Here is a 9,513-nt window from a genome sequence, read left to right as displayed (position 1 = left end):
AGAGTTTGGCCGGGCAGCCAGCTGTAGGAAGAGTCTTGGTGGTTCCAAACCTTTTCAATTTAGGAATGATGAAGGCCACTGCTTTCTTGGGGACCTTCAATGCTGCAGACATTTTTTGGTACCCTTCCCCAGATCTGTGCCTCGACACAATCCTGTCTTTGAGCTCTACAGACATTTCCTTCAACCTCATGGCTTGGTTTTTGTTCTGACATGCACTGTCAACTGTTTCTAAAAAAAATATTCTAAAAACCTGTTTTTGCTTTGTCATTATGGGGTATTGTGTGTAGATTGATGAGGAAATTGTTTTATTTAATCCTTTTTGGGCTGTAATGTAACAAAATGTGGAAAAAGTCAAGGGGTCTGAATACTTTCCGAATGCACTGTACATAAATCATGCACGTGAATGTAATGTCAACTTGTATTCACTGAGAGCATTTACTAAGCCACAGTAAAATAGATAGCAAAAACAAAAATGTAATTACCCACAGATAATAGTATTTTGCCATTTTATCCTATTGTACATGTTGTGGCCTTATATGTTAAGTTGTGTTTACTGTTGCCTAATCCTTCCTCCATCAGTTGTTGTGCCACAGTATCGACAGGAAATGAAAGAGTAATGTGTTCTCTGGCCTTACCTACAGCATAAACCTCTCCTATAATTCAACCTCCATAGTTTACGGCCATGTGTTCATGTGAAGGGAATACTAATCTTATTCTGAAGGCCTAATGGCTTTGAAGTGGGCTCTAGAGCTAAGAAAAAAGTGCAAAACCCTCATACTGACATTTTCTGCCTGGCCTAAATGGACATAAACAGGTTTTGTGAAATACAAAACTGATATTGTGTATAGTACTATTTTGTATTTTTGACAGAGTGTGTCTTTCTGACAGTCTAAACTTACATGGATTTGGTTATTGTTCAATCCTATCACTCATTCCTGACTGAATAATCTACAGGAAATGATGATGAGAATTAGACATTAGTATATAGGAAATGCCTTTTCATCTCTTTTGAAAATAAATGACTCATATCCTCATCAAAATGCAACAATGTTAGTAATTGGACTATCATTTATCTACTTTAACCCCGACAAAATTGCGACTGTGGTTTTGCCATTTCTCTAATTCCATAATTATGGCCGTTTTACAATTACTACATTGATTCCTGCCAATCTCCCAGATGGGGCACCTTACAGTGAATGGCAGGGTTTATTTTGCTATGATCCAGTAGAGTAGAAAGGCATTTTCCCTTCACCCAAAGAATCCCCTTGCCATTCATAGGCTCTAGCACTGTGTCTTGGGAGGATAGTCCCAGTAGGAATTAGATAGAACACCGCAGCCCGCCACCTGTGGGGAAAACAACCCAATTGGCACACAGCAAACACTTCACCTTTTTTTTCCCTGTGTCCTCTTATTATTTTCAACATTGCCATCTCCTGAGCATTCTCACTACTTAGAAAAATGGCATATTGTAGGGCTTCCCACATGCCTGTATTCTTGACAATGCTAGCAGCCACGTTAGTGCCAGCCAACTACCCGACCGGAACATTAAACTAGCCAAGATCAACACAAACATGCGGACTATGCTGGAAAAAATATATAAAATGCAACGTGCAACAATTTCTAAGATTTTACAGTTCATAAAAGGAAATGAGTCCGTTGAAATTAATTCATTAGGCCCTAATCTATGGATTTCACATGACTGGGAATACCGATATGCATCTGTTGGTCACAGATACCTTAAAAAAAAAAGTTGGGGGCGTGGATCAGAAAACCAGTCAGTATCTGGTGTGACCACCATTTGCTTCATGCAGTGCGACACAGCTTCTTCGCATAGAGTTCATCAGGCTGTTGATTGTGGCCTTTGGAATGTTGTCCCAATCCTCTTCAATGGCTTAGCAAAGTTGCCGGATTCTAGCGGGAACTGGAACATGCTGTCATACACGTCGATCCAGAGCATCCCAAACATGCTCAATGGGTGACATGGCTGGTGAGTATGCCGTCCATGGAAGAACAGGAACATTTTTAGCTTCCAGGAATTGCGTATTATCATGCTGAAACATGAGGTGATGGCGGTGGATGAATGGTACGCCAATTTTGTTGTAAAAATCATTTCACATTTATTAAACCAGGAAGGCCAGTTGAGAACAAGTTCTCATTTACAACTGCGACCTGGCCAAGATAAAGCAAAGCAGTGTGACAAAAACAACACAGAGTTACACATGGGATAAACAATCGTACAGTCAATAACACAATGTACCTCAGGATCTCATCACGATATCTCCGTGCATTCAAATTGCCATCAATAAAATGCAATTGTGTTCGTTCTCTATATTTTATGCCTTGACCATACCATAACCCCAACGCCACCGTGGGGCACAACGTTGACATCAGAAAACCGCTCGCCCACACGACGCCATACACGTGTTCTGCAGTTGTGAGGCCAGTTGGAGGTGCCAAATTCTCTAAAACAACATTGGTAGAGGTAGAGAAATGAACATGGTAGAGAAACGAACATGAAATTCTTTGTGCACTAAATTTGAGATGAATAAGCTTTTTGGACATATGGAACATTTCTGGGATCTTTTATTTCAGCTCATGAAACATGGGGCTAACACTCTACATGTTGTGTTTAGATTTTTGTTCAGTGTAGCTACTTGTAGCCTACATGGACAACGGGTCCCCACATTTCCGATGCCGAAAAGACTGAAGCCACAGGGCTGTTCTCGCAGGCTCTATTTCCCGAAGTGCGAGCATTGTGAACCATAGGTTGGGATTTTTTTTACCTGGTTACGTGTATAATAAACAACACAGCATCTATTCGGCATGTTTTGTTATTTCTGTATATTTCTGCTCTTTTACAATGGGGGTCAATGGGAAAGAATGATTGATTTCCCCAATCCTCAATTTGTGGTTGAGGGGAATTCCTTCTTATGACATGAATATCAACTCAGAGCATAGGAGAATCATAGATATCCTTTCATTTATTATACACTGCTCAAAAAAAATAAAGGGAACACTTAAACAACACAATGTAACTCTAAGTCAATCACACTTCTGTGAAATCAAACTGTCCACTTAGGAAGCAACACTGATTGACAATACATTTCACATGCTATTGTGCAAATGGAATAGACAACAGGTGGAAATTATAGGCAATTAGCAAGACACCCCCAATAAAGGAGTGGTTCTGCAGGTGGGGACCACAGACCACTTCTCAGTTCCTATGCTTTCTGGCTGATGTTTTGGTCACTTTTGAATGCTGGCGGTGCTTTCACTCTAGTGGTAGCATGAGACGGAGTCTACAACCCACACAAGTGGCTCAGGTAGTGCAGCTCATCCAGGATGGCACATCAATGCGACCTGTGGCAAGAAGGTTTGCTGTGTCTGTCAGCGTAGTGTCCAGAGCATGGATGCGCTACCAGGAGACAAGCCAATACATCAGGTGACGTGGAGGAGGCCGTAGGAGGGCAACAACCCAGCAGCAGGACCGCTACCTCCGCCTTTGTGCAAGGAGGAGCAGGAGAAGCACTGCCAGAGCCCTGCAAAATGACCTCCAGCAGGCCACAAATGTGCATGTGTCTGCTCAAACGGTCAGAAACAGACTCCATGAGGGTGGTATGAGGGCCCAACGTCCACAGGTGGGGGTTGTGCTTACAGCCCAACACCGTGCAGGACGTTTGGCATTTGCCAGAAAACACCAAGATTGGCAAATTCGCCACTGGCGCCCTGTGCTCTTCACAGATGAAAGCAGGTTCACACTGAGCACATGTGACAGACGTGACAGAGTCTGGAGACGCCGTGGAGAACGTTCTGCTGCCTGCAACATCCTCCAGCATGACCGGTTTGGCGGTGGGTCAGTCATGGTGTGGGGTGGCATTTCTTTGGGGGGCCGCACAGCCCTCCATGTGCTCGCCAGAGGTACCGAGATGAGATCCTCAGACCCCTTGTGAGACTATATGCTGGTGCGGTTGGCCCTGGGTTCCTCCTAATGCAAGACAATGCGAGACCTCATGTGGCTGGAGTGTGACAGCAGTTCCTGCAAGAGGAAGGCATTGATGCTATGGACTGGCCCGCCCGTTCCCCAGACCTGAATCCAATTGAGCACATCTGGGACATCATGTCTCGCTCCATCCACCAACGCCACGTTGCACCACAGACTGTCCAGGAGTTGGCGGCTGCTTTAGTCCAGGTCTGGGAGGAGATCCCTCAGGAGACCATCCGCCACCTCATCAGGAGCATGCCCAGGCGTTGTAGGGAGGTCATACAGGCACGTGGAGGCCACACACACTACTGAGGCTAATTTTCACTTGTTTTAAGGACATTACATCAAAGTTGGATCAGCCTGTAGTGTGGTTTTCCACTTTAATTTTGAGTGTGACTCCAAATCCAGACCTCCATGGGTTGATAAATTGGATTTCCATTGATTATTTTTGTGTGATTTTGTTGTCAGCACATTCAACTATGTAAAGAAAAAAGTATTTAATAAGATTATTTATTTCATTCAGATCTAGGATGTGTTGTTTAAGTGTTCCCTTTATTTTTTTGAGCAGTATATATGTAATTGTATGGGGAGCATTAAACATGGTAGAACCTACATTCTATGAAGAAACAGGGTTGTGTGTATGAGTGTTCCTGGTATGGTGTGCCTGTAATTCAAGTCATTCTAAGTACAGGGACGTCAAACGTTCAGATTGCTGCATAGACACTATGGATGCTCTAGTCTAGAGCGCATGCTTACATTGTTTGAGAGCATTTAATTCTGGTTAAATGCTGAGAAATTGGTGCCTTTGTTACAATAGTTTGTGAGTGGGCAACATACAGCGCATTTGAAAGTATTCAGACCCCTTGACATTTTGTTATGTTACAGCCTTATTCTAAAATGTATTAAATAGTTATTTTTCCTCATCAATCTACACACAATATCCAATAATGACAAAACAAAGACAGGTTTTTAGAAATGTTTGCTGAAATATCACATTTACATAAGTATTCAGACCCTTTACTCAGTATTTTGTTGAAGCACCTTTGGCAGCGATTACAGCCTCGAGTCTTCTTGGGTTTGATGCTACAAGCTTGGCATACCTTTATTTGGGGAGTTTCTCCCATTCTTCTCTACAGATCCTCTAAAGCTCATTTTAGGTCTCTCCAGAGATGTTCAATTGGGTTAAAGTCTGGGATCTGGCTGGGCCTCTCAAGGACACATGGCTGTGTGCTTAGGGTCGTTGGCCTGTTGGAAGGTGAACTGTCTCCCCAGTCTGAGGTCCTGAGCGCTCTGGAGCAGGTTTTCATCAAGGATCTCTCTGTACTTTGCTCTGTCATCGTTCCCTCGATTCTGACTAGTCTCCCAGTCCCTGTAGTTGAAAAACTGCTGCCACCACCATGCTTCACCATAGGGATGGTGCCAGGTTTCCTCCAGACATGATGCTTGGCATTCAAGCCAAAGAGTTCAATCTTGGTTTCATCAAACCATAGAATCTTTTCTCATGGTCTGAGAGTTCTTTAGGTGCCTTTTGACAAACTCCAAGTGGGCTGTCATGTGCCTTTTACTGACGAATGGCTTCCGTCTGGCCACTCACCATAAAGGCCTGATTGGTAGAGTGCTGCAGAGATGGTTGTCCTTCTGGAAGGTTCTCCCATCCCCACAGAGGAACTCTGGAGCTCTATCAGAGTGACCATCAGGCTCTTGGTCACTTCTAGGAAGAATCGTGGTGGTTCCAAACTTCTTCAATTTAAGAATGATGGAGGCCACCATGTTCTTGGGGCCCTTCAATGCTGCATCCAATTTTTGGTACCCTTCCCCAGATCTGTGCCTCGACACAATCCTGTCTCGGAGCTCCACGGACAATTCCTTCGACCTCATGGCTTGGTTTTTGCTCTGACATGCACTGTTAACTGTGGGACCTTATATAGACAGGTGTGTACCTTTACAAATCATGTCCAATCAATTGAATTTACTACAGGTGGACTCCAATACACTTGTAGAATATCTCCAGGATGATGAATGGAAACAGGATGCACCTGAGCTCAATTTCAAGTCTCATTGCAAAGGGTCTGAATACGGTATTTGGTATTTCAGTTTTGTATTTTTTATAAATTAGCAACAACAAAAAAAAGAAACTTGTTCTCACTTTGTCATGATGGGGTATTGTGTGTAGATTGATGAGGAAAACAATTAATTGAATCCATTTTAGAATAAGGCTGTAGCATAACAAACTGTGGAAAAAGTCAAATGGTCTGAATAGTTTTCTAATGCACTGTATATCATTATATTAAATTGATATGTTTAATTATTTTTTCCATATTAAATTAAAGTATATTGTGCTAATTTACCTAATGTGGACAGTTTGTGTTACTACCTTACACAAGCTTGCATTTTCACCCCATATAATTGATGTCACGACTTCCGCCGGAGTCGGTCCCTCTCCTTGTTCGAGCGGCGCTCGGCGGTCGACGTCACCGGCCTTCTAGCCATCGCCGATCCACTTTTCATTTTCTATTTGTTTTGTCTTTGTTTTCTACACACCTGGTTTCAATTCCCCCGTTACATGTTCATTATTTAACCCTCTGGTTTCCCCCATGTTTGTGTGCGTGTTTGTTCTATTGTCCAGGCTGTTACTGACGGCTGGTATTTTGTTGCCGGGTTTTGTTATTATGCCTGTTTATTTCGTGATACCGGTATTTTTCCCGCACCGTAGTATTGTGCTTATACTGGTGTTATCTTGTATTAAATACCTTGTCCACGCATCTCAGCGCTCCTGCGCCTGACTCCTTTCACCAGTTACCCACAGCCTTGACAATTGAGTGGAATTACACATCCTTTTTATCTCAGATTGGTGATCTTAGTATAAAAGTTTATAGTCATTACAATGACTTAAGATTTATTGCTTCAAACAGATCAATATCTTTGGTTTTGTACCATTGATTTTGTCACATGCCCCGGGATGCGCAGGACTTCGGGGTGGTCTCTCTATAAAAGTCATTGGCCACACACCAATACATGGACTTGACAGTCAAACTATCACTTAAATAGCAGTCACTGTTGATATCTTATGCCGCATTGTGATTAGTTAAAGTTAACTAACAAAAAAGTGGCCTGTTCCCGAAATCAACATCCGACATTGCAAAATATAGATATAAGCCTTCTACAAGTCATGAGTGATGTTCATGTGCTTCACTGGCCACACTAAAGGGTGAAATAGCAACCATTTGCCCCGTGTTCTATTGATTTCAGTGTGATATCGATGGAAGTTATTAACAAAAAAGTGTCGCTTTACACTTACCGCATTGGCGACCCACTTGAATCAAAATGCAACATTTCAAAACGTACAGTGCCTTGCGAAAGTATTCGGCCCCCTTGAACTTTTCGACCTTTTGCCACATTTCAGGCTTCAAACATAAAGATATAAAACTGTAATTTTTTGTGAAGAATCAACAACAAGTGGGACACAATCATGAAGTGGAGCGAAATTTATTGGATATTTCAAACTTTTTTAACAAATAAAAAACTGAAAAATTGGGCGTGCAAAATTATTCAGCCCCTTTACTTTCAGTGCAGCAAACTCTCTCCAGAAGTTCAGTGAGGATCTCTGAATGATCCAATGTTGACCTAAATGACTAATGATGATAAATAGAATCCACCTGTGTGTAATCAAGTCTCCGTATAAATGCACCTGCTCTGTGATAGTCTCAGAGGTCCGTTTAAAGCGCAGAGAGCATCATGAAGAACAAGGAACACACCAGGCAGGTCCGAGATACTGTTGTGGAGAAGTTTAAAGCCGGATTTGGATACAAAAAGATTTCCCAAGCTTTAAACATCCCAAAGAGCACTGTGCAAGCGATAATATTGAAATGGAAGGAGTATCAGACCACTGCAAATCTACGAAGACCCGGCCGTCCCTCTAAACTTTCAGCTCATACAAGGAGAAGACTGATCAGAGATGCAGCCAAGAGGCCCATGATCACTCTGGATGAACTGCAGAGATCTACAGCTGAGGTGGGAGACTCTGTCCATAGGACAACAATCAGTCGTATACTGCACAAATCTGGCCTTTATGGAAGAGTGGCAAGAAGAAAGCCATTTCTTAAAGATATCCATAAAAAGTGTCGTTTAAAGTTTGCCACTAGCCACCTGGGAGTCACACCAAACATGTGGAAGAGGGTGCTCTGGTCAGATGAAACCAAAATCGAACTTTTTGGCAACAATGCAAAACGTTATGTTTGGCGTAAAAGCAACACAGCTCATCACCCTGAACACAACATCCCCACTGTCAAACATGGTGGTGGCAGCATCATGGTTTGGGCCTGCTTTTCTTCAGCAGGGGCAGTGAAGATGGTTAAAATTGATGGGAAGATGGATGGAGCCAAATACAGGACCATTCTGGAAGAAAACCTGATGGAGTCTGCATAAAAACCTGAGACTGGGACGGAGATTTGTCTTCCAACAAGACAATGATCCAAAACATAAAGCAAAATCTACAATGGAATGGTTCACAAATAAACATATCCAGGTGTTAGACTGGCCAAGTCAAAGTCCAGACCTGAATCCAATCGAGAATCTGTGGAAAGAACTGAAAACTGCTGTTCACAAACGCTCTCCATCCATCCAACCTCACTGAGCTCGAGCTGTTTTGCAAGGAGGAATGGGCAAAAATGTCAGTCTCTCGATGAGCAAAACTGATAGAGACATACCCCAAGCGACTTACAGCTGTAATCACAGCAAAAGGTGGCGCTACAAAGTATTAACTTAAGGGGGCTGAATAATTTTGCACGCCCAATTTTTCCGTTTTTTATTTGTTAAAAAAGTTTGAAATATCCAATAAATTTCGTTCCACTTCATAATTGTGTCCCACTTGTTGTTGATTCTTCACACAAAAAATACAGTTTTATATCTTTATGTTTGAAGCCTGAAATGTGGCAAAAGGTCGAAAAGTTCAAGGGGGCCGAATACTTTCGCAAGGCACTGTAGCTATCTGTCTTCTACAAATTGTCCTCTAACCAGTGATGAACACATTATTCCCAGATTCCGTGTGGTTTTTCAGCTGTGTTAGTTTTAACAAGACGTGCAACCTCATCTTCCACCTCTAGGGTAATTGATTTCAACATGATATCGATATGAGTGACTGACAAATAAGTGTTGCTTTTCTCTTTCTGTTTTGCTAACCCCTAAATCAAAATGCATCACTCCAAAATGTAGCTGACTGTCTTCTGCAGGTTGTTCTCTAACCAGTGAGGTAAAAAAAGATATCCAGTTTCCATGTGTTTTTTTGGTTTTGTTAGTTTGAACAGCGCCTACGACCCTAATCGATATCAGTGATTTATTGCCACTTGTCAAAACAACAGGGTTTTGGTGCATGTGCAGTTTATAAGGTGCTTGTTTTAAAAATACAAGTAATATGATTACTATTGTGGCACATGCACAGTATGTATAGATAGTACATTGTATGTTTATTTTCTCAACATATCACAAAACTGTGTTTTGACATTAGGCTATTTATCAAAATGTCTTGTCAACAG

Source organism: Salmo salar, chromosome 25 (genome assembly GCF_965601325.2).
Source record: "Salmo salar chromosome 25, fSalSal1, whole genome shotgun sequence".
NCBI classification, from domain to species: Eukaryota; Metazoa; Chordata; class Actinopteri; order Salmoniformes; family Salmonidae; genus Salmo; species Salmo salar.
Note: the sequence above shows the minus strand (reverse complement) of the source record.